This window comes from Psammomys obesus, unplaced genomic scaffold (genome assembly GCF_907164565.1).
Source record: "Psammomys obesus unplaced genomic scaffold, mPsaObe1.curated_primary_1811, whole genome shotgun sequence".
In the NCBI taxonomy this organism is placed as follows: Eukaryota; Metazoa; Chordata; class Mammalia; order Rodentia; family Muridae; genus Psammomys; species Psammomys obesus.
Window position 1 is genome coordinate 10,370,930 of NW_026585987.1, and position 26,873 is coordinate 10,397,802.

The window sequence follows — 26,873 nt, forward strand, 5'->3', positions numbered from 1 at the left end:
TTGGATCTGAATAAAACATCAGGTACTCCAAGAAGAGGAGCCATGCAGAGCAGAGAAATGTGATGAGATTGGGTGGCAGCTAAGGACCTGATCATACAGACCCTTATTAAGCACAGAACAAACTTTGCTTTATTCTACCTGTGTTGAAAGGAAAGACATAAAGCAATTTAGCTGGAATTTTTAGTTTCGTCTTTATATGCTGGACAGAAAAGTCCTACAGGCGTGACAAGGATGGAAACAGGGGAACCACTTATAAGCTTCAGCAAGTATCAAGGTGTCTGAGACATGGCAGCTATCTAGTTTCATAATTCAATAGACAACAGTAGAAAAGGTGAAGAGTAATCAATGCAGATAAAGTTAGCAGAACATGCGGATTAATTAGATGTAAGGATCTGAGATAAAGAGAGGATCAGACCATCTTCACTTTGGTTTAGATGTAACCTGTGGATCTTCGCTGTGACAATGTGAAGAAGAGAGCAGAGCATGAAGGAGTCGATGTGGTCGAAATGGTACCTTGACTCGTTGTCACTGTCAGGCTGCTATAAAACAGTGACCCTGAACCTGAACCATTCTCTGACTCCTGTTTCACCGTGTGATCTTCTCCTCTACCATGAAGCCATCTTCCACGAGTTCCTCAGCAGTTTTCAGCCACTACTGCTGTCATCTTTGAAGTTTCAAAACTGTGAGCTAAGTAAACCTATTCATACATGTCATGGCCCCATTGTATTAAGGACTAAAGCTTCAAAATATAGAGTTTTGAGGCCCAATCATGCATAAGCATCAAATAAGTCCCTTAGAGTTCTGTCTTTAGACTCATTATTTTCTGTACTCCATTATTTACTCTCATTATTTCCTGTACTTTTTTTTTCAGAAAAATTGCCACAATCCAAATCTTGTTTATATTTTTTATTACAGTTTATTCACTTTGTAACTCAGCTGCAGCCACTCCCTCATTCCCTCCCAATCCCACCATCCATCCCTCACCTCCTCTCATGTCCCTCCCCCAACACACTGATAGGGGAGGTCCTCCTCCCCTTCCTTCTGACCCTAGCTTATCATGTCTCATCAGGACTGGCTCTATTGTCTTCCTCTGTGGCCTGGTAAGGCTGTTCCCTACTCACTCAGGGGGAGGTGATCAAAGAGCCAGCCACTGATTTCATATCAGAGACAGTCCCTGTTCCACTTACTAGGGTACCCACTTGGACACTGAGCTGCCATGGGCTATATCTGTGCAGAGGTTCTAGGTTATCTCCATGAATGGTCCTTGGTTGGAGTATCAGTATCAGAAAAGATCCCTGTGCCCAGATTTTTTGGTTCTGTTGCTCTCCTTATGGAGCTCCTGTCCCCTCCAGGTCTTTCTATCTCCCCCTTCTTTCATAAGATTCTCTACACTCTACCCAAAGTTTGGCTATGAGCCTCAGCATCTGCTTTGATACCCTGCTGGGTAGAGTCTTTCAGAGTCCCTCTGTGGTAGGCTCCTGTCCTATTCTCTGTTTTCTCCCTCTTCCGATGTCCATCCCATTTGCCTTTCTGAATGAGGATTGAGCATCTTACCTAGGGTCCTCCTTGATTAGCTACTTTAGGTGTACATATTTTAGTATGATTAGCATATATTTTATGTCTAATATCCACTTGTAAGTGAATATATACCCTTTGTATCTTTCTGCTTCTGGGATACCTCACTTAGGATGATCTTTTCTAGATCCCACCATTTGCCTGCAAATTTCATGATTTCCTTGTTTTTAATTGCTGGGTGGTATTCCATTGTGTAGATATACCACAATTTCTGTATCCATTCCTCAGTTGAGGAACATCTGGGTTATTTGCGGCTTCTGGTTATTACAAATAAAGCTGCTATGAACATGGTTGTGCAAATGTCCTTGTTGTATACTTGAGCATCTTTTGGATATATGACTAGGAGTGGTATAGCTGGATCACAACCCAAATCCTAACTCATCCATCTTCTCTTTTCTTTTCCTCCTCTTCCTCTCCCCTCACTTCCCACCCCACCCACACTTTACCCTTTCTCCTTCTTCATTTATACACGATTAATGACAAATTTCTCTGTACCACACTCCTCCTCTGCAAATCTCTTGCCAGAAGCTTACGGTTGGTCTAGGCCAGGAGCAGTTTGTCTCTCATACCCTCTAATCAATCCCAGAATTATCTACACCCAAAACTGTATTCTTTGCCTAAGTCATTGAAACCAGCCTGAGTTCAAGATAAGTTGGTTGGCAGCTTGATCTTTTTATCCTACCTAGGCTATTCCTTGTGTCTTTACCCAGTATGAGACGATCACTGCTCTCTGAGGGGATAGCACTGAAATTTGATCTCTGTTATGAAGTAGGGAGAACTCCAGGTAGAGTATCCTAGCGAAAAATAAGAGAAATGCCCTTTCTGCTCAGTTTTGCCTAACCAAAAGCATGGGCCAAGTCTCAGGTATTTCGCTAAATTGGCTCACTTCCTCAAGCTTACTCAGCTGCATAAAAGTAAAGCAGGCTCTAAAAGCACCACCTTAGTACAGGGGCATGAGGGACAGGCCTTGCCAGCAATAATTTGTACTTCAAGCAAAAACGTTTACAGTTGCTTACCTTTTCTCAAGCTCTAGCCCAAAGAGACTACTTTTCCGGAAGGCCACACACATTTTCTGCTGTTGAGCACAGAACATGTCTGAGAAAAGCTTTGTTCTAGAAATCATACTGGAAAAAGGGAGGAGGAAGGAAAACAAGACACATTTACCGATACCACAAATGGCCGGGGACATCTCTGGCCAGAGGTATCCTTTCCAATAAGGGTAAGTGAGTTAAGAAGCCATCTCATCAGATCGGTGCAACAAATGAAAACCCACAATTATGAGCCAACAGGTATTGATTTACCTCTGCAGTGCTTTAATAACATCTCAGAGGAGAAATTCTACCCCAACGGAAGAACACAACAGCCAGAAGCTAGCTTTGGGGATAGATCCATCCAGAGTCCCACAAATGAATTGCCTAAAATTGACAGCGGGGATATTTTTGTTTACATTGTACTGAAATGGAAATCTAGTTTTGGGTGGTAGGGTGTGTGAGAGCAAGGTATTTGTCTTTTCAACTCATTAACTAGTTAATATCTTAGTAATTCAATAATAATTGAAGCAACTGAGGGATGGCTGAGAGTTGTGAACTAGCCCTAAGGCCCATAAATCGTTCACAGTGAGAAACAAGATAGACATTGAAAGGTCACTTTGCCCTAAATCACTTAAGACATTTTAAATAGTCGAGAAACATTTAGAACTATTCTGTACCCAAGGTGAGACATGTTTAATTGAATTAAGTATTTTATAGTCCTGCTAGACACACAAATTTTCTCCAAATAAATGGAGGAATTGCAATTCTAATATGTTGATGAAAGAAAAAAAAAGTGACTTCAGTCCCCCACTAAAAAAATTTGATGTATTTAAACAAAAATGGTATGGTTGCCTTCCATTTAGGAACTTCAGGTAGAAATAGTATGGGCTGTAGACACTGCAGTGGTCAAACAAGCAACCAGAATGTAAGAAAACAGCAACGGCCAGTGTGGGCACAAGATGGAAAGTCTCTTAAAGTTTCCTTTCATACTTGAAATGAATTAATCAGTTTCTTGATGACTTCTGCCCATCTTGGCACTTCCACAAACACATGGTGAGGTATGTTGGTGCCTCAGAAATTGCCATCGTTTTCAGCAACTGAGAAAACCCAAGCTGTTAAACCCGAAGCTTGCAAAACAACAGCTAAGAATGACTAAGAAATATGTTTCTGCAAACCCTGGGGCCAAAGGCTTCCAGATTGGACTTGAAAAGGCACCATTATGAAAAACACACATATGTGCACTGACTCCCGTCTGAAACATTCTGAAAAAAGTTAAGGAGGCCGGTTACTAGTGCAATCTTGGGATCTCCTGAAACTGAGTAAACACTCTGCTAGATGAGAAAGGGAAGACGAATGAAAGAAAGTCACAATAAAGGTGGTTGTTAGCCTTACACATTATTATTATTATATATATATATGATATAATTATTTATATGAGTGCTCTGTTTGCATGTGTGACAGAATAGAACATCAGGTCCCATTATAGATGGTTGTGAGCCACTATGTGTTTGCTGGGAATTGAACTCAGAACCTCCAGAACAGCAGTCAGCCCTCTTAACCACTGAGCCATTTCTCCAGCCCCATATAATAGTATTATATATGCACATGTGTGTGTGTGTGTGTGTGTATGTGTGTGTGTATCTTATGGAAAGTCTATAAATCAAATAGGATACCTCTGGCCAGCAATAACCTTAGCCATTTGTGGCATCTATAAATCTTGTTTCTTCATATTTGAGAGCCAGATATTACACACACATACACACACACACACAAATACACACCCTCCCCTCACACATCAATATGAAGACCATCTTTAGTGGGAAAGCCAGGCATGTCTGTGATAACAACTAATCAGGTCACAGGAAAGCTGTTTCTTATTTTCAGTAAAGTTGAAACATGTCTTCCAAGAAGTCTTCATTCTGACTAATGTGAAGACAATTGCAGTAAGTCCATTATGAAGTTTCCTCCTTGGAAAAATTTGGAAACTTGGTAAACTATGTTTTCTAGACTTTTTGATTCTTCCTTAATTCTAAGCTCATTCGATACTTTATGCCCGGGCATTGTCCCAAGAACCTTACTAGCCTGAATATGCTAAGTACTCTCAGACCTTGGACACTCTCTAACTTTTACCCAGTTTTATAAAATGTATTGCATTTCCTGATCCTTTCTGCAACTGAAGTCAAAATGATTACTTCATACAAATTATCCAGATCATATGGTACTCCTCTCACCTAGAGAAGCAACGATAACCATGTTTAAATGCTTGTATTGAAACACATTTGCTTGCAAAACGTGATGTTACTATTCTCTTCACAGTCTAATATAACATTTTTTAAGCAATGCTGATCTCTTTGTTTTTTGTTAATCATGAACTAGGCAAGATTGGCAACTTGGTTTTTCTGTTGTTGTTTTTGTTTGTTTGTTTTTTAAATTGGATCCTCTGTGTTGGTATGGGGGATAAGCGTGTCACATTTGCCAGCTGACCTTCAAATTAAAAGTTTAATAGTAAGTCTTAGAGATTGTTAATATATGCTGCATAGATTTTGTGCTCTGTGGTGAACTAAGAACTTTACAATCCCACTGCCATTCCTCTCCTGGACAGATAGGACCTCCTCTATCAGCGGACTGGGGGAGGGGCATGGGAGGAGAAAAGGGAGGAAGGTGAGGTTGGGAGGGGACGAGAGAGAGGGCTACAGCTGGGATACAAAGTGACAGAAAGAAAGAAAGAAAGAAAGAAAGAAAGAAAGAAAGAAAGAAAGAAAGGAAGAAAGGAATGAATAAATAAATAACTCAAAAATATTTTCAAAAAAAACTTTCTCTTCCCTATCACAGGAGCTTCTGCACAGAGGGTCAAAATTTCCTGCTGTTGCTGGCAATTCAGCTGAAGAAGAACAACTGAAGATTACTTCAGCTGTAAAACATCTCCAAATAATGGCAGCTATAAGAATAACACCAGTGAAGGCCAGAAGTACCACCAAAGAGGGCTACCGTCATAGGTTACTAAGCTTTGGAGGGGTCTATTGTACTTTGATAGAAAGCTGAAACACATCCCCAAGGGCTGCTTTTAGGTGCATCATTAATGAGGTTTTTAACTTGCCATACATAATCATTTCACCCTCTTGGATGGAGATTAAAATCCATGAAAAAAAAACAAAAAACACTGGTGAGGTGGGATTTCAGACAGGGTCTCAAACTAACCATATAGGTAAGGCTAACCTCATACTTATGATTCTCTTGACTCATCTTCTGGTGTAATGAGATTATAGGCATGTGCCACTATACCTGACTTTAAATTTTCTATTAATATGTTGGTCTGATTGGGCATGATGGCACAAACCTGTAATTCTAGTACTTGGGACTCTAAGACAGGCTCAAACCTCATTTAAGCTACAAGGCTGAACTACAAGGCTACCCTATCTCAAAACAAAATTATTTTTCATTCTTGCAAGAATAGTCATAGTATAAGTCAGAAAACTGGGTTGTGTCATGGAGATATGGAGACTCATTACATATGCCAAGAAAAGACCATTATTCTTGTGTTTTCATAATTTATTTATAAATGTTCTACAATTACACTAAACCCTTCTCTCATGGCACTTCATTAATCTTTATGTAAAACAACAAACCAGAACCTGAATAAGGCAAAGTGTCAGTGTTTCTAACATAAGTTATCCCCCATACAATGTGATCTTAAAGTGAAAAGCCACCTTACACCCTAAGCTCTTCTTTATCTGCCTTCATCTCTACTTGTCCTGCCAAATTTATTCTTCCAGTTGAGTTCTATTCCAACTTTGGGCCTCTTCTAAATACAAACTGTGGCTTGTTGGACAATTAATGAGTTAATGTGTTCTGATCAATGTATGTGCCAGGTTAAACAGGCAATTCCAAGTAATCTTGTTAAAGAATGAAAGAGCACAGTGACTTTTTATTTTCCCCATCTTGATATCATGCCACCATTCATACAATGATCACATTACAATTGCCTTGAACACCATAATCAATTGGACCAGGAGGTAGTATTTGTCACATACTATTTCTAATGTCTATACAATACTAAAAATTGCCACTTTTCCATTTCCATGGGTTTGGGAACATATCAGTACCATCGGCGATTTGTCAAGGCTCTCACAGTTCATCAGAAACAAAGTCAGAGTTGCAACTGGAGCTGTTGAAGCCACATTCCCACACTGGTGTTCCATCCTGTGTTGCTAATTCTTCTGGCCAACAGAGAGCCATGCCTGTGATATGGCTGGGAAATCTGCTCCCTTCTGAGGAAAAGTCCTCACAACCATCTGCTTGCCTCCTCAAGCCATTGTTTGTCTATCCAGTCCATGCCTGTCCATACCTCTTTTTAAGCCCTATCCCTGACCTCCACCACTCTTTCTTCCCATCCCTTCTGATTACTCTAGCCTAATTATAGCTCTCTAACTTACAAGATAATAACAACATCCTGTGGAGGTCAAACAAAATATTTTTTTTTTAAAAACAGAGTTAATTGCACCTTAAGGTGTTTATAAATAACAGAAAGATAATAACCCTTTTAATATGTAGAGTGGATACACTTCTTTCTCAAAGAGCTTTGTAACCATTAGCTAATTGGCATTTCAAAGTAATAGTAAATGTCTTGTAACCTGCGGAAGCAAGAGTAGCTTACAGAGAAGCAAGCCTGTCCCTCTCATGATAGTGCAAGAATCCCAGCTCTTACACCCTGGGGAGCAGTGTCCTGAAGACAGGGTGAAGTCAGAACAAAGGCTGGGGATCCATGTAAGTCTTCCCATCTAATTGCATGTCACTCACACACTTACTTATATTCCCTTAGCCACATACCTTGTTATTTGAGAATGTGGCTTTCATCAATTGTTATGTAAGGGGAAAAAGAGTCCTCGTGAGTTATTAGACAATTAACTCCATGCAGCTAAAGACAGAGCTGAGGGAGACGTATGAGTTCTCTCCCAACAGCCATCTACCACCTAGGAAAGTGCTTCATATAACTGAGTAATGATACCAACTTCTAAAAAAAAAGCTGTGGATAACCATTTTTTACTTCCTTTAATGATATCCAAGTGGGTTATTTTGTTGTTGGTGGTGGTTGGTTGGTTTCCTTTGGTTGGTTGTTTTTTCATGAAAACACCATATCTCCAAAATAGAACTTTGAAAATGATGCTGGAGAAATTCTTTCTCAGTTTCCTATGTCTGAAAGATTCTCAAGTGCAATACAAACTAAATGGAATGCCATAGGAAATGTTATCATACACAGTATTGCAGATATTAGTTCTCATTGATAATAAAGAAGAGGACAAATTCAACCCATGAATCTCCTGACAAAGGGTGGAATTTTAAAGCAAACAAGCCTGAATTAATCTCCTAAAACTGTGTGTGTGTGTGTGTGTGTGTGTGTGTGTGTATAAGATACTTGTACATTCCTCAAGTGTGTGTGTGTGTGTGTAAGAGAGCGAGAGAGATGTACATTCCTCAAGTGTCATCTACCTTGTTTGTCTGAGACAGCATTCCTCATTAGCCTGAAACTTGCCAAGGAAGCAAGGCTGTCCAGCCAGTGAGCACTGGGAATACATCTGTCTCTTCCTCCGCAGTGCTGAGATTACAAGTGAAAGCTACCAGGACCACTCTTTTCTTCACGTGGGTTCTGATGTTCAAACTCAGGCCTCATGTTTGCATGGCATACATAACTGAGTTGCCTCCCCAGCACAAAGGCTGTTTTCAATGTTCTTGAAAACAACATAAAAATTGAGACTTAGTCATCATCACTGGTCTTTCGTCATCTCCTGTGAGGAATTCTTGACACCAAATTAAAAAGAAAAAGTTTACTGGTATCATAAGAATCTTACAACAAAAGAGAAATTGCTATTTAAAATCTGCAGCTACTTTGCTTTTCACTTGTTTCAGGTAGGTTTTCAAGACAGAAGTGGTTAGAAAATCTAGCATTACATGGCAACAGAACAAACTTAAAAGTTTTCTTAAACTTACTTGGTATGTATGCTTAACTTATTTTGTATTAGACACTCCTGGCTTAATATCCAGGTATGGAAATACAGAAATTCACATATATTAAGGATAAATATTACAAAATAGTCCACAAATTTTATATCTTCTGATGTAGATGGGGAGGAGGGAGTTAGATAAGTTTCCAGTACAAGGCATGAATTTCCTTCTATTGAGCAACTCTTAAGTCCAATTAGATGGCTGCTGGTTACCCCAAGATATAAGTGAGACTATTGCTCCTCTGAGCAGATTTTTCTGTGTTCCTTATTGTTGTAGTTCATAGGCTTTGCAGCTGGGTAGAACTATGAATGCTTTTCTCTATTGGCAGCTTACATGGCACTTTCCGAGATGAGGGCTGGTACTCAGGGAAGAAACTTCCAGGACAGTTCCTGCTCAACTCCTCCAAGTCCTGTGTCTGAAGTGTGTGATGTCTTCAGCAACAGAGACTCACAATCTTCCTCTGAGAGGCAACCAAGGACAGCAACAATCCCTTATATTATTTTGGGAGTTTCAAGGGCCTGTAGTAAATCTTTTATGCCTGTCACTGGAGGTTTTGTTAGAAAATCTATGGCTCCAGGGGAGAACACCATCACTGCAAGCAGTATAACTTTATTTACAAGATGTATTTATAAATAGAAACTTATAAATATTATTTGTGTATTCCTAAGTAAACAGAAACTTAAATGTTCGGAAAAAAAGCCAGTGATAAACATTATTATTTCAAGTTTAAATATGGCCCTCAACCAGTCTTCTGACTTGCAATGGAACATACAGTGGTATCTGGAGAGCCAATTAGCAATTCTTCCTGGAGGTATCCAGGCAGTACAAGATCAGTGTCTCCAAAGAAGCCATTTACTAAACTCCTCCTATATCCCTAGGACTTCATGGAATAAAAACAAAAAGAAAGATACAATTTAGACTCTTCCGGCTCAGACTGCTATTTTCAATTAGGTTCCAGAGTCCTACCTGTACAGGAATGTTAATTCAGAACATGGATGTTCTGGCAACAATTCACATACAAAGATCTTCTAGGTCTGTGTGATACGGCTGGAATACAAACATGCCTTTCCAGCAGACATAAGCAAGCAGATCTGAGTTCAAGGCTAGCCTGGTATAGAGCAAGTTTCAGGAATTTTATGTAAGAAGTGGGAAATAGTAAGAGCTGGAGAGGACAGGAACTCCACAAGGAAAGCAACAGAACAAGAAAATTTGAACACAGGGAACGTCCCAGAGCCTCATACTCCAACCAAGGACTATTCATGGAGATAACCTAGAACCCTGACAATGCAGCCACTTCTGATGAGAACTGATAGACTAAGATCAGAAAGAAGGAGAGGAGGACCTTCCCAATCAGTGGACATGGGGAGGTCGATGCATGCAGAAAGGAGGGAGGAGGGTGGGACCGGGAGGGGAGGAGGGAGGGGTTTATTGGGGGATACAAAATGAATAAAGTGTAATTAATAAAAGTTAAAAAAAAAAGAAAACCTTAGATCCAGGCATGTGGGTACATGCCTTTAATCCCAAACAATGAAGGTAAAATTAGTTTGCAGAAGGAAGCACCCATGTATGAAAATGAGGTTTAATTGAGTGGCAGAAACAGTGAAAGACTTAACAGAATAACATACACCCAACTCTTCACGGGAAGAGAGAGGAAAAGAAAGCTACTTAAAGGGCAAAGAGAGAGAGGAGGTAGTTCTTAGTGGTACAGTAATAGACAAACAGGTTGAATATCCTCTGGAGGTATCTTCATCCCTGATCTCAAGTTGTACTACAGAGCAATAGTAATAAAAACTGCATAGTATTGGCATAGAAACAGAAAAGGTGGGTCAATGGAACCGAATAGAAGACCCAGAAATAAACCCACACACCTATGAATACCTGATTTTTTACAAAGAAGCCAAAACAGTTCAAAGAAAAAAAGACAGCATCTTCAATAAATGGGGCTAGTCCAACTGGATATCTACATGCAGAAAAATGAAAATAGAACCATATTTATCACCCTGCACAAAACTAAACTTCAAGTGAATCAAAAACCTCAACATAAAACCAGATACTTTTAGAAGAAAAAGTGGGGTAGAGCCTAGAACTCATTGGCACAGGAGACAACTTCCTGAACAGAACACCACCAACAGCACAGGCTCTAAGAGCAAGAATCAATAAATGGGACCTCATGAAACTGAAAAGCTTCTGTAAAGCAAAAGACACTGTATTCAGAACAAAATGACAGCCTACAGACTGGGAAAGGATCTTCACCAAACCTATATCTGACAGAGGGCTGCTATCCAGCATATGTAAAGAACTAAAGAAGTTAAAAGGCAATAATTCAAGCAACCCAAATTTTAAAATGGGGTATGGAGCTAAACATAGAATTCTCTGTAGAAGAATATAGAATGGCAGAGAAACACATAAAGAGATGCTCAACATCCTTAGCCATCGGAGAGATACAAATCAAAACGATCCTGAGATTTCACCTTACACTCATCAGAATGGCTAAGATAAAAAAACTCAAGAGACAACACATGCTGGAGAGGTTGAGGAAAATGGGAGCCCTCCTTCATTGCTGGTGGGAATGTAAACTTGTACAACCACTTTGGAAATCAATCTGTCACTTTCTCAGACAATCACATATACTGCTTCCTCAAGATCCAGCTCTACCACTCCAAGGAATATATCCAAATGTTCAAGTATACAACAAGGACATTTGCTCAACCATGTTTGTAGCAGCTTTAATCGTAATAACCAGAACCTGGAAACAACCCAGATGTCCATCAATATAGGAATGGATACAGAAATTGTGGTACAAAATGGAATACTACTCAGCAATTAAAAACAAGGAAATCATGAAATTTGCAGGCAAATGGTGGGATCTAGAAAAGATCATTCTGAGTGAAATATCCCAGGAGCAGAAAGACACACATGGTATATACTTACTTATAAGTCGATACTAGATCTTTAAGATAGGATAAACATACTAAAATCTGTACACCTAAAGAAGATAAACAAGAAAGAGGACCAGGGGTAAGATGACCAATACTCACCTATAAAGACAAAGGGGATAGACATTGGAAGTAGAAGAAAACAAGTAACAGGACAGAAGCCTACCACAGAGGGTACCCGAAAGACTCTACCTAGCAGTGTATCAAAGCAGATGCTGAGACTCATAACCAAACCTTGGGCAAAATGCAGGGAATCATATGAAAGAAGAGGAAGTTAGTATGACCTTGAAGGGACAGGAGCCCCCACAAGGTCCAAATATTTCAGGGCACAGGGGTCTTCTATGAGACTGTTTTTCCAACCAAGGACCATGCATGGATATAACCTACAACCCCTGCTCAGACATAGCCCATGGTAGGTCAGTATCCAAGTGGGTTCCCTAGTAAGGGGGACAAGAATTATTTCTGAAATGAACTCAGTGACTGGCTCATGTCAGCTTCCCCTCCTCCGAAGGAGGAGCAGCCTCGCTAGGCCACAGAGGAGGACATTGCTGCCAGTTCTGAAGATACCTGATAAATTAGGGTCAGATAAAAGGAGAGAAGGACCTCCCCTATGAGTGGACTCAAAAGGGGGCAGGGAGGAGATAAGAGAGGGAGGAGAGGATTGGAAGGGAAAGAGGGAGGGGGTTGCAGCTGGGATACAAGTGAATGAACTGTGATTAAAATTTTTAAAAAAATAAGTTTAAAGAAAAAAAAGAAAGAAAGAACGCCCATGAGAATGCCCAAGATCAAAAACTCAAGTGACAACACATGCTGGAGAGGTTGTGGAGAAAGGGGAACCCTCCTCCATTGCTGGTGGGAATGTAAACTTGTACAACCACTCTGGAAATCAATCTGGCACATTCTCAGACAACTAGGAATACCACTTCCTCAAGATCCAGCCATACCACTCCTAGGCATATATCCAAAAGAAGCTCAAGTACACAATAAGGACATTTGCTCAACCATGTTTGTAGCAGCTTTATTTGTAATAGCCAGAAGCTGGAAGCAACCCAGATGCCCCTCAACTGAAGAATAGATGCAGAAATTGTGGTACAGCTATACAATGGAGTATTACTCAGCAATGAAAAATGAGGAAATCATGAAATTTGCAGGTAAATGGTGTGACCTGGAAAGGATCATCCTGAGTGAGTTGTCCCAGAAGCAAAAAGACACGCATGGTATATACTCACTCATATAAACATACAATATAGAATAAACCCACTAAAATCTGTACATCTAAACAAACTAAGCAAAAGAGAGGACCCTAACTAAAATGTTCAATCCCCATCCTGAAAGGCAAAGAGGATGGACATCAGAAGAAAAAGAAAATAGGAAACAACCTCGGAACCTGCTACAGAGGGCCTCTGAAAGCCAGAAGAAGAAAACAGGAAACAACCTAGGAACCTGCCACAGAGGGCCTCCGAAAGCCTCTTCCCTGCAGACTATCAAAGCAGATGCTGAGCCTGATGGTCAACTGTTGGGCAGAGTGAATGGAGTCTTATGTAAGAAGTGGGAAATAGGAAGAGCTGGAGAGGACAGGAACTCCACAAGGAGAGCAACAGAACAAGAAAATTTGAACTCAGGGAACGTCCCAGAGCCTCATACTCCAACCAAGGACTACTCATGGAGATAACCTAGAACCCCTGCACAGATGTAGCCATGGCGGTTCAGTGTCCAAGGGGATTACATAGTAATGGGAAGAGGGACTACCTCTGACATAATCTGATTAGCCTGCTCTTTGATCACCTCCCCCTGAGGGGGGAGCAGCCTTACCAGGTCACAGTAGATGACAATGCAGCCACTTCTATGAGAACTGATAGACTAAGATCAGAAAGAAGGAGAGGAGGACCTCCCCTATCAGTGGACTTGGGGAGGAGCAAGAAGGGGAAGGGAGGGTGGGATCAGAAGGGGAGGAGGGGGAGGGCTTATGGGGGGATACAAAGTGAATAAAGTGTAATTAATAAAAGTTAAATAAAAATTTTAAAAAAAAGAAAGACAAGTTGAAGAGAGAACAAGCTAGACATAAGTGAAGACAGAACAAGCCCTCAAATGAGAAAGAGCCAGATTAGAGCAAATTTCTTGGGTTAGTTTGAGGCCAGAGCAATTCAGAGGCCGAGTAAAAGGCTAGATTTAATAAGTTAGTTGATCTTTTCTAGATCCCATCATTTGCCTGCAAATTTCATGATTTCCTTGTTTTTAATTGCTGAGTAGTATTCCATTGTGTAAATGTACCACAATTTCTGTATCCATTCCTCAACTGAGGGGCATCTGGGTTGTTTCCAGATTCTGACTATTATAATAAAGCTGCTATGAACATGGTTGAGCGAATGTCCTTGTTGTATACTTGAGCATCTTTTAGATATATGCCTAGGAATGTTATAGCTGAATCTTGAGGAAGCACTATTCCTAATTGTCTGAGAAAGCACAAGATTGATTTCCAAAGTGGTTGTACCAGTTTACATTCCCACTAGCAATGGAGGAGGGTTCCCCTTTTTCCACATCCTCTCCAACATGTATTGTCACTTGAGTTTTTGATCTTGGCCATTCTGATGGGTGTAAGGTGAAATCTCAAGGTCGTTTTGGTTTGCATTTCCCTGATGACTAAGGACTTTGAACATTTCTTTAAGTGTTCTCTGCAGTTCTCTGTTTAGCTCTGTCCCCATTTTTAATTGGATTAATTAATTGTTTTGCTGCTTTTTAAGTTCTTGAGTTCTTTATATATTCTGGATATTAGTTCTCTGTCAGATATAGGGTTGGTGAAGATCCTTTCCCAGTCTGTAGGCTGTCGTTTTGTTCTGAAGACATTGTCCTTTGATTTACAGAAGCTTTTCAGTTTCATGGGTCCAATTTATTGATTGTTGATCTTAGAAACCAAGAAATCTGGGCACAGAGGTCTTTTCTAAGACTGATACCCTATCCAAGGACCATGCATGGAGATAACCTAGAATCCCTGCACAGATGTAGCCCATGGCAACTCATTGTCCAAATGGGTATCCTAGTAAGGGGAACAGGGACTGTCTCTGACATGAACTCAGTGGCAAGCTCTTGATCACCTCCCCCTCAGTGGAGAGCAGCCTTACCAGGCCACAGAGGAAGAAAATGCAGCCAGTCCTGATGAGAGCTTATAGGCTAGGGTCATATGGAGGAGGAGGAGGACCTCCCCTATCAGTGGACTTGGATGGGGGGAATGGGTGGAGATGAGGGAGAGAAGGTGGGGTTGGGAGGAAATGAGAGAGGGGGCTACAGCTGGGATACAAAGTGAATAAACTGTAATTAACATAAAAAATTTGAATTAAAAAAATTAGTTGAGAGAAGAATTTGACCCAGAACAGCTGAGTTGAACCAGGCAGTCCAGAGCTCAGTAAGAATAAGAAAGGGTGAGCTTATTGAGCAGTAAGTCTCAGAGGCTGAAAACATTTTAGGCCTAGGTTAGATCAAGTTCCTACCTTGAGTTCCTGTCCTCATTTCTTTTTTTTTTTTTTTTTTGGAAAAACACAAAAATATTTTTTATTTTAATCACATGTCATTCACTTGTATCCCAGCTGCAGCCCCTTTCTTCTTTCCCTCCCAATCCCACCCTCCCTCCTTCATCTCCTCCCTGCCCCCTTCCAAGTCCACTGATAGGGGAGACCCTCCTCCCTTTCCATCTGACTCTATCTTATCAGGTATCTTCGGGACTGGCTGCAATGTCCTCTTCTGTGGCCTGGCAACGCTGTTCCTCCCTTGGGGCGTGAGGGGAGGTCAAAGAGCCAGTCATTGAGTTCATGTCAGAAATAATCCTTGTCCCCTTTACTAGGGAACTCACTTGGATACTGAGCTACCATGGGCTACATCTGAGCAGGGGTTTTAGGTTATATCTATGCATGGTCCTTGGTTGGAGAAACAGTCTCATAGAAGACCCCTGTGCCCTGATATATTTTGTCCTTGTGAAGCTCCTGTCCTCACTGGGTCATACTATCCCCCCCCCTTCTTTCATATGATTCCCTGCACTCTGACAAAGGTGTGGTTATGGGTCTCAGCATCTGCTTTGATATACTGCTAGGCAGAGTCTTTCAGAGGCTCTCTGAGGTAGGCTCCTGTCCTGTTACTTGTTTTGTCCTACTTCCAATGTCGATCCCCTTTGTCTTTCTAAGTGAGTATTGATCCTCTTACACCTGGTCCTCTTTCTTGTTTATCTTCCTTAGGTGTACAGATTTTAGTATGTTTATCCTATTTTATAGGTCTAGTACCCACTAAATGAAGAAGCACATGTAATTTAAAAACATTTCCCTTTCTGTCAGTAAACACCTATATTTACATATTGGAAAATATCTTCTTGCTATGACAACTACTATTAATATCAAAATTGAAAAGGAATTACTTTAATTGTCTTGTAAGCATTATAAGAAATTGGTTTATATATTTGTCCGAAATATTCTCCTTATGCTGATGTTAAGATAGGTATATGATACTTTGAATATATTTGTCCAAGATGGCATGGGTCGCTAGATTTCAGAAGTGAATCACCTCTGGATCATAAACAATTTCAGTATTTTATTAAAATAAATTAAGGAATCTTTAAAAATCTTTTGAAAATATAAACAAATTATTCAATGATTCTATGCACAGGTATCTAAAATGAAGAATAAAACAAAAAGAGCACAACTCTGCATTAAATGGTTCATTGCTAACTACAACTGTCCGAGTTATATGAAACTCACCAAATCGTACCCAAATAGCAATGAACAATGGCAGTGGGTGATTTTGTTTATTGTTTTTTTTTTTAGGGTATTTTCTTTTTTTTTATTAATTACACTTTATTCATTTTGTATCCCCCCCATAAGCCCCTCCCCCTCCCCTGCCGATCCCACCCTCCCTCCCCTTTCTGCATGCATGCCACTCCCCAAGTCCACTGATAGGGGAGGTTCTCCTCTTCTTTCTGATCTTAGTCTATCAGTTCTCATCAAAAGTGGCTGCATTGTCCTCTACTGTGGCCTGGTAAGGCTGCTCCCCCCTCAGGGGGAAGTGATCAATGAGCAGGCCAATCAGATTATGTCAGAGGCAGTCCCTCTTCCCATTACTATGTAACCCACTTGGACACTGAACTGCCATGGGCTACACCTGTGCAGGGGTTCCAGGTCATCTCCACGAATAGTCCTTGGTTGGAGTATGAGTCTCTGGGAAGTTCCCTGTGTTCAAATTATCTTGTTCTGTTGCTCTGCTTGTGGAGTTCCCGTCCCCTCCAGCTCTTACTATTTCCCACTTCTTACATAAAATTCCATTCACTCTGCCCATCAGTTGGCCATCAGGCTCAGCATCTGGTTTGACAGTCTATACTGCAGAAGCTTTCAGAGGCCCTCTGTGGCAGGTTTCAAGGTTGTTTCCTGTTTTCTTCTGGCTTTCAGAGGCCCTCTGTAGCGGGTTCCGAGGTTGTTTCCTATTTTCTTTTTCTTCTGATGTCCATCCTCTTTGCCTTTCAGGATGGGGATTGAACATTTTAGTTAGGGTCCTCTCTTTTGCTTAGTTTGTTTAGATGTACAGATTTTAGTGGGTTTATTCTATATTGTATGTTTATATGAGTGAGTATATACCATGCGTGTCTTTTTGCTTCTGGGACAACTCACTCAGGATGATCCTTTCCAGGTCACACCATTTACCTGCAAATTTCATGATTTCCTTATTTTTCATTGCTGAGTAATACTCCATTGTATAGATGTACCACAGTTTCTGCATCCATTCTTCAGTTAAGGGGCATCTGGGTTGCTTCCAGCTTCTGGCTATTACAAATAAAGCTGCTACAAACATGATTGAGCAAATGTCCTTTTTGTGTACTTGCGCCTCTTTTGGGTATATGCCTAGGAGTGGTATGGCTGGATCTTGAGGAAGCGCTATTCCTAGTTGTCTGAGAAAGCGCCAGATTGATTTCCAGAGTGGTTGTACAAGTTTACATTCCCACCAGCAATGGAGGAGGGTTCCCCTTTCTCCACAACCTCTCCAGCATGTGTTGTCCCTTGAGATTTTCATCTTGGCCATTCTGATGGGCATAAGGTGAAATCTCAGGGTTGTTTTGATTTGCATTTCCCTAATGGCTAATGAGGTTGAGCATTTCTGTAAGTGCTTCTCTGCCATTCGATATTCCTCTGCAGAGAATTCTCTCTTTAGCTCTGTTCCCCATTTTTTAAGTGGATTACTTGGTTTGTTGCTTTTCAGCTTGTTTAGTTCTTTATATATATTGGATATGACTCCTCTGTCAGATAAAGGGTTGGTGATGATTCTTTCCCAATCTGTAGGCAGTCGCTTTGTTTTGATGACGGTGTCCTTTGCTTTACAGAAGCTTTTCAATTTCATGAGGTCCCATTTATTGATTGTTGCTCTTAGAGCCTGTGCTGTTGGTGTTCTGTTCAGGAAGTTTTCTCCTGTACCAATGAGTTCTAGGGTATTCCCCACTTTTTTTTCTAGCCGATTTAATGTGTCTGGTTTTATGTTGAGGTCTTTGATCCACTTGGACTTCAGTTTTGTGCAGGGTGATAAGTATGGATCTATTTGCATTTTTCTACATGTAGACATCCAGTTGGACCAGCACCATTTGTTAAAGATGCTATCTTTTTTCCATTGTATGGTTTTGGCATCTTTGTCAAAAATCAGGTGTCCATAAGTGTGTGGGTTTATTTCTGGGTCTTCTGTTCGATTCCATTGATCCACCATTCTGTTTCTATGTCAGTACCATGCAGTTTTTATAACTGTTGCTCTATAGTACAACTTGAGATCAGGGATGGAGACACCTCCAGAAGATCTTTTATTGTAGAGGATTGTTTTAGCAATTCTCGGTTTCTTGTTATTCCATACGAAGTTGAGAATTTTTCTTTCCAGGTCTGTAAAGAATTGTGTTGGCAATTTGATGGGAATTGCATTAAATCTGTAGATTGCTTTTGGTAAGATGGCCATTTTTACTATGTTAATCCTGCCAAGCCATGAGCATGGGAGATCTTTCCATCTTCTCATATCTTCCTCTAATTCTTTCTTCAGAGACTTGAAATTTTTTTATACAAGTCTTTGACTTGCTTGGTTAGGGTTACACCAAGGTACTTCATGTCATTTGTGGCTAGTGTGAAGGGTGTTGTTTCTCTAATTTCTTTCTCAGCCCTTTTGTCTTTTGTATACAGGAGTGCTACTGATTTTTTTGAGTTAATTTTGTATCCGGGCACTTTGCTGAAGGTGTTTATCAGCTGTAGGAGTTCCCTGGTAGAGTTTTTGGGGTCACTCATATATACTATCATATCATCTGCAAATAGTGATAATTTGACTTCTTCCTTTCCCATCTGTATCCCCTTGATCTCCTTCGACTGTCTTATTGCTCTAGCAAAGACTTCCAGCACTATGTTGAAAAGATATGGAGACAGTGGGCAGCCTTGTCTTGTCCCTGATTTCAGTGGGATTGCTTTAAGTTTCTCTCCGTTCAGTTTGATGTTGGCTATAGGCTTGCTGTATATCGCCTTTACTATGTTTAGATATGTGCCTTGTATCCCTGATCTCTCCAGTACTTTAAACATGAATGGATGTTGGATTTTGTCAAATGCTTTTTCAGCATCTAGGGAGATTATCATGTGGTTTTTTTCCTTCAGTTTGTTAATATGGTGGATCACATTGATGGATTTCCGTATACTGAACCACCCCTGCATACCTGGGCTGAAGCCTACTTGGTCATAGTGGATAATATCTTTGATGTGTTCTTGGATCCGGTTTGCAAGTATTTTGTTAAGTATTTTTGCATCAATGTTCATAAGGAAGATTGGCCTGAAATTCTCTTTCTTTGTTGAGTCTTTGTGAGGTTTAGGTACCAAGGTGATTGTGGCTTCATAGAATGAGTTTGGTAATGTTCCTTCTGTTTCTATTTTGTGGATTAGTTTGAAGAGAATTGGAGTTAGCTCTTCTTTGAAGGTCTGGTAGAATTCTGCGCTGAAGCCATCTGGTCCTGGGCTTTTTTTGGATGGGAGACTTTTGATGACTGCTTCTATTTCTTTGGGGGATATAGGACTATTTAATTGATTTACCTGGTCCTGATTCAGGTTTGGAGTCAAATCGATCAAGAAAATTGTCCATTTCATTTAGATTTTCAAATTTTGTGGCATATAGACTTTTGAAGTAAGTCCTAATGATTGTTTGGATTTCCTCAGTGTCTGTAGTTATGTCCCCCCTTTCATTTCTGATTTTGTTGATTTGGGTGGTGTCTCTCTGCCTTTTAGTTAGCTTGGCTAAGGGTTTGTCGATCTTGTTGATTTTCTCAAAGAACTAGATCTTGGTTTCATTGATTCTTTGAATTGTTTTATTTGTTTCTAATTGATTGATTTCAGCCCTGAGTTTGATTATTTCCAGCCGTCTACTCCTTTTTGGTGTGTCTGCTTCTTCTTTTTCTAGGGTTTTTAAGTGGGCCATTAAGTTGCTTGAATGAGCTGTCTCGAATTTCTTCTTGAAGGCACTTAGTGCTATGAACTTTCCTCTTAGCACTGCTTTCATTGTGTCCCACAAGTTAGGGTATGTTGTGTCTTCATTTTCATTGAGTTCTAGAAAGGCTTTAATTTCTTTCTTTATTTCTTCCCTGACCCAGCTGTCATTTAGTAACAAGTTGTTCAGTTTCCATGAGTGTGTAGGCTTTTTGCTATTTCTGTTGTTGTTGAAGTCCAGCTTTATTCCATGGTGATCAGACAGGATACAAGGGATTATTTCAGTCTTCTTGTATCTGTTGAGGCTTGCTTTGTGACCAACTATATGATCTATTTTGGAGAAGGTTCCATGAGGTGCTGAGAAGAAGGTAAATTCTTTTGTGTTTGGGTGTAAAGTTCTGTAGATGTCTGTGAGGTCCATTTGATTCATGACCTCTGTCAGAGATATTGTTTCTTTGTTTAATTTCTGTTTTGTTGACCTGTCCTTTGTTGAGAGTGGGGTGTTGAAGTCTCCCACTATTAATGTGTGGGGATCTATATGTGGTTTAAATTTTATCAATGTTTCTTTTACAAATGTGGGTGCTCTTGTATTTGGGGCATAGATGTTCAGGATTGTAATGTCTTCCTGGTGGAATTTTCCCTTGATGAGTATGAAGTGTCCTTCCTCATCTCTTTTTATTAATTTTGGTTGAAAGTCTATTTTATCAGATATTAGAATGGCTACTCCTGCTTGTTTCTTGGGTCCATTTGCTTGGAAAGTCGTCTTCCAACCTTTTACCCTCAGGTAATGTCTATCTTTGTGTCTTAGGTGTGTTTCTTGTATGCAACAGATTGCTGGGTTTTGTTTACGTATCCATTCTGTTAATCTGTGTCTTTTTACTGGAGAGTTGAATCCATTGATGTTGAGAGAGATTAATGACCAGTGTCTGTTAGATCCTTTGATTTTGATGTTGGCTGTGGTCATAAGGTTGTGTGCTTGGTTGCTTTTTGTTTTGCTGTAGTAAGGTTAATTATTTCCTGTGTTTTCTTGACAGAAGCTAATTTTCTTGGGTTGTATTTTCCCTTCCAGTGTCTTCTGTAATGCTGGATTTGTGTGTAGGTATTGTTGAAATTTGTTTTTGTCATTGAATATCTTGTTTTCTCCGTCTATGAGGACTGAGAGTTTTGCAGGGTATAGTAGCCTGGGTTGACATCTGTGTTCTCTTAGGGTCTGCATGATATCTGTCCAGGCCCTTCTGGCTTTCATAGTTACTGTTGAAAAGTCAGGTGTGATTCTAATGGGTTTGCCATTATATGTTACTTGGCCTTTTTCCCTTGCAGCTGTTAGTATTTTTTCTTTGTTCTGTATACTTACTGTTTTGATTATTATGTGGCGGGAGGATTTTCTTTTCTGGTCAAATTTGTTGGGTGTTCTGTAGGCCTCATGTATCCTTATTGGCTTCTCCTTTAACTTGGGGAAATTTTCTTCAATGATTTTGTTGAAAATATTTTCTGGGCCTTGGAGAAGGGAGTCTTCTTTTTCCTCTATTCCTATTATTCTTAGGTTTTGTCTTTTCATATTGTCTTGGATTTCTTGGACGGTCTGTGTCAGGAATTTTTTGGATTTAACATTTTCTTTGACAGATACATCGATTTCTTCCATTGTATCTTCTACACCTGAGATTCATTCTTCCATTTCTTGTATTCTGTTGGTTATGCTTACCTCTGTAGTTCCTGTTTTCTTCCCTAAATTTTTCCTCTCCATTATTTCCTCCATTTGTGTTTTCTTTAATTTTTCTAGTTCTATCTTCAGGTCTTGAGTTGTTTTGTTTACTTCCTTCACCTGTCTGCTTGTATTTTCCTCTTTTTCTTTTAGTTCCTTCAACTCTGTCTCTTTTATTTCTTTCAGTGATTTAATTATTTCTTCTCTGAAGGCCACAAGCTGTTTGGCTGCATCTTCCCGTAATTCTTCACGGATGGCCCTAATTTGCTTGTCTTTATCTTCCTCCATTTCTTTACGGATAGCCTTGATCTGTTTGGTTTTATCTTCCTCTAATTCTTTACGTATTTTATCTGTTTCCTCTATGATTCTCTTCATCAACATAGATGTAAGGTCATCTTCTTGATTTTCTATTATGCTGCATTGTTCAGGGCTGTTTGCCCCTGGATGGCTGGGTTCTGGAGATGCCATATTGCTCTGTCTTTTGTTGGTTGAGCCTTTACGCTGACCTCTACCCATTGGGCTGATTTAGGTTTTGGCTGTTAGTTTCTGTGCTTCCTGGAGTCCTGAGGTAGGGAGTATCCCCTTGGCCGGAAGATGATTTTTCCTGAAGGAGTCCTTCTCTGCTTTTTGGTTATGGTCACTGTATGGCCAGTGTTTCTCCGGAGTTGCCACTGCTCACCTCAGGTTTATAGCCCTGAGTAGTAGCTGTGGTCTATGTTGGGCAGGGGGGGATCTCCTCTTATCCATAAAATTTCTCAAGACACCTGCCCCACTGCTGGGTTTCTTGTTATAAATTTAGTGTGCTGCTGCTCACTAAATTTCCATGTACAGTCCTCTTGAAGAACCTGCTGATTCCCTAGCTGTGGGGTTTTCTCCCAACAGGGAAACTCAGTCTGTTATCCTGGGGCACACAGTTCTGTCCGGGAAAGTGGGACGTGCACTCAGCAAGTCTCTGGGCCAAAGGCTGATTGCTCTGCTCTGGACCTGGAGAATGTGCACCTAGGTTGAGTTGGCGCCTGGGGGCACTGCTCTGGTCTGGAGGCTGGGTGCCTCACTCTGGACCAGAAGCTGTGTGCCTCTGTCTGGGATGGCGGCTGTAGGCACCGCTCTGGTCCAGACGCTGTGGGTGCAGCCCCCCTGAAGGATCAGGGATTCCCACAGTTTTGGCAGTCCAGCCAGGGACAACTGGCCGATCCCTGGCACAGTATCTGAGGGCTGCTGTAATGGCTCTTCAGCTCCTGCAGGTCCGAGGATGCAGCTGTGTGTCCCAGTGCCCTAGGGGAACTCAATAATGGCGGCAGAGCACAGCGCTTCTGCCTGCACTAGAGTCTGCGTGAGTCCAGGAAGTGTTTTGGTGCTGGGTGTCCTAAGCGTTAGAGCTGCTGACCCCCTCCACTGGGGGTTTCCTCCTGCCAGAGACACGCAGTCTGGTGCCCTGGTGCCCTGGTGCCCACAGTTCTCTCTGAGGCGGCGAATCACGCGCGCAGGCAGGGCTCTGTGCAGGCGCCTTTGTCCTGGCTCTGGGTCCAGGCTGGCTCCTGGGGCACCCGCAGAACCCGAGTCTTTTCCAGGGGATGTCTGGGCGACCTGGGGTCGGTCCCAATTGTTTCCTGCTCCGTGGGGTTATCTCTCGACTGGGAAATCCAGTCTATGGTGTTGTGGGCCCACAGTTCAGTCTGGGACCGTGACCAGATCGCGCTGGCGGGTAACCCTGGGCTGGCGACCAAGCGCCTGGCGGAACTGGGATCTCTTCCGTGGTTTAGCTGGGTGAATTAAAGCTGATTGAATCCCCCACTGTGGGGTATCCTCTCACCTGAGAAACACAACCACTTGTGTTTTATGGCCGCGAGTTCTGATTGCTGGTCACTGTGCCAATCCTGCTGTGCTGCTCCTCAGAATCTCCTGTCCTCATTTCAATGATGGACTGTGATATGAAATTATGAGCCAAAAAAAAAGCCTTTTCTCCCCAAGTTGCTCATAATCAAATCATTTTATCACAGAAGCAGAAAGCAAACTAGGACAATGATGAGCACATAAAACGAGGAAATAAAAATGTGGAGTGTTGGCCCAGTAGTTAAACACACTTGCTACTCTTGCGAAGGACCCAAGTTTGGTACCCAACACCCACATGGCAGTTTACAAACATCTGACCTACAGTTCCAGAGAATCCAATGTCCTCTTCTGCCCTCTGCAGAACCAAGCACATGTGGTGAACACACATACATGCAAACAAAACACTCAAACACTTAAAAAATACATAGACATTAAATCATTAGCTAAGAAAATGAGAAAAGAAAGAAGGAAGAAGAAGAGGAAAACAAGAACAAGAAGAAGGGATGTGACTGAAACTATGGGTTTCAACGCTGATTAGAAAATAAAAGCCATAATTTTATTTATAGTGACTTTCCCCACCATACACTTGCCAAAATGTTTGGAGCATTATCAGAATAATAAGCAATCAATGAAAGGAGTGTTAATTTAAACCTTAAGCGGCAACTAAAGCTATCATTAGATAGTAGACACTGTCAATGGTACATTCACATCTTATTCCAAAAACCAGGGCCCCATCTTTTATCTTTCACCTCCTTTTTAATGGCATGGACTTAACCAGGATGCAGACTAGACTGAAGCCCACAGCCCAGAGAGTTTGCAGGGGCTGGTGGTCTGGTCCTTACACTCACCTCAGAGATGTCACTTCTTAATTCTTGGAAGACAAAGATTTATTTCACTTTTATTGTTCTTATTCCTTCTGTTTGCTTGTTATTTTGTCTCTTTTGCTTCCTTGGTACCTCCCTGTTGCCTTTGAGCAAAGGACTCTCGAGACTTGTCTTGAGGCTCTCCCATTGACTCCCCTAGTGCACGACCTCACCGCTCTAAGAACTAATGAAACCTTCACTTTCAGTACTGACTCAGAAATGTGTCAAAGGTATGAGCTCACTGATTTATATCAGGCCAACTTCCTTCTGCTGGAATCTTTCACCCAAAATACCTTCTTTTAAATTGCCAGCTGACTTTTGCTTTCTCTCTTCTCTAGCTGAGCAAGACACCCAAAGGAAAGAAGCCAAAGGGAAGAAGGTGGTCTTAGCCCGCCCCATCTTGAAGAAGCAGGAGGCCAAAACAGTGGTCAATCCTTCGTTTGAAAAAAGACCCAAGAACTTCGGCCCTGGGAAGGACATCCAGCACGAAAAAGATCTCACATACTTCCTCAAATAGTCCCGCTACAACAGGCTACAGCAGCAAAAGGCCATTCTCTGTACGCAGCTCAAAGCACCTCCTGCCGTTAACCAGTCTACCTAGGTCCTGGACCGGCAAACAGCTACCCGAATGTTTAAGCTTGCCCACAAGTACAGGCCAGAGACAAGGCTACTGGCAGATGCTGAAAAGAAAGTTGCTGGCAAAGGGTACATTCCAGCTAAGAAACCACCTGTTCTTCTAGCAGGGGTCAATACAGTCATCATCTTGGTGGAGAACAAGAAGGCTCAGTTGGTGGTGATGCCCGTGATGTAGACCCCACTGAGTTGGTGGTTTTCCTGTCCTCCTTGTGTCAAAAGATGGGAGTCCCCTACTGCATCAACCAAGAAAAAGGTCAGGCTGGGCGGCTGGTCCACAGGAAGACCTGCACCACTGCTGCCTTCACACAGGTTAACTCGGAAGACAAGGACGCTCTGGCTAAACTGGGGGAAGCTATTAGGACCAATTACACCAACGAATACAGAGATATGATGAGATCCGCAGCCACTGGGGAGGCAAAGTCCTGGGTCCTAAGTCTGTGGCTCGCATTGCCAAGCTGGAAAAGGCAACTGGCAGCTGAAGTGGGTTAAATATACATAAATAAGTTTTCTATATATAACTACAATTACAAAATTAAAACAAAAAAATAAATAAATTGCCAGTTGATTAATCAATCCAACTACCATTAAAAAAACCTTAAGTTTCTTTCTCTGTCTGAAAAAGAAAAAAATGAGTTAAAGAACACTCTATTTTTTAAAAAAAGAAACAAAAATAAGAATTTTGACATGTTGCTACAGTGGTTGTCAACTAACATTTTACTTATACAATGTGGAGTTTACTTGTTTAACATTCCAAAAATTGTAGAATATAAATATGGATGCGACATTTGTCCAAAAGTGGCCTATTAATAAAGCATTATATGACATTACCAGCCAAACATTGCCTTTTTTTGTAGTCTTCTCTGAAGCAATTAATTTCAATCTTCTTGAGGAAGTCCCATAAAATCATAAGTCTTAGATTGAGCACAAATATTTTTCTCCATTACATTATACCAAAACATGCCAGAAAGAATCAGCGTGCAATATGACATAGATGTGGCCATTTACCAGTGATTTTCTCTCTATACTCTAAAAATAACTTGTTTTCATCTACTGTGAATTCCATTTGAGTAGACTGAAAAGAACCTTATGGACTAAGAATTAAAACACTTGCATGCCTAGCCTTGGCTTCCTGTCTTACTAACCAGTGTCACTTGAGGAAGTCAATCTCACTGTGGACTGGTTCCTCATCCATACAATAAGGATCACATTTCTAGATCATCTGTTTTTCCTGAATAAGCTAAATGATGATACAACTATTGACTATCCATCTAAGAATGCTTTTCTACTTCAGATATATATTCATGCTTCTATTATCAAGTAATCAATGATCAGTCACTTGCAGGTCAGACTTGGGTAAGTCCTAAGGATACAGTAAGTAAAGAGTTTTAACCCTGATGTCTACAAAATCATAATTGGATGGGAAAATAGTTATGTAATCAATACAATGCTATCATTACATTACGGATGTGAAGGTCCAAGAGTTATAAGAAAACATGCAGAACTATAAAAATGGTAAGAAGAGGCACATAAAAGATGTACCTATGACTGATAACTTCAAAAATGAACATCTGGCTTTGAAGAGTACCTCTAATCTTCCCTACTTTAACATTTTGTCTTCTTTCATGATTCCTTAAAAACTAGTACTATAATCAACACAATAATGCCCCTTGTCTCTAACGACATAGCAGTGATCTAGTTGCCAAAATTAAAACACTTCATCTCTGTTTTTGATCTGAAAGGGGTCCATAAGATTTCATTTGAATATGAGAATACATACATAGATAGATAAATGATAGATAGATAGATAGATAGATAGATAGATAGATAGATAGATAGAT

General features: G+C 40.8%; 1 pseudogene; it reads left to right on the top strand.

The window, feature by feature from the left end:
• The first annotated feature begins 483 nt into the window (after nt 1-483).
• LOC129671902 (60S ribosomal protein L7a-like) lies at nt 484-25,514 on the top strand (annotated as a pseudogene).
• The last annotated feature ends 1,359 nt before the right edge of the window (nt 25,515-26,873 follow it).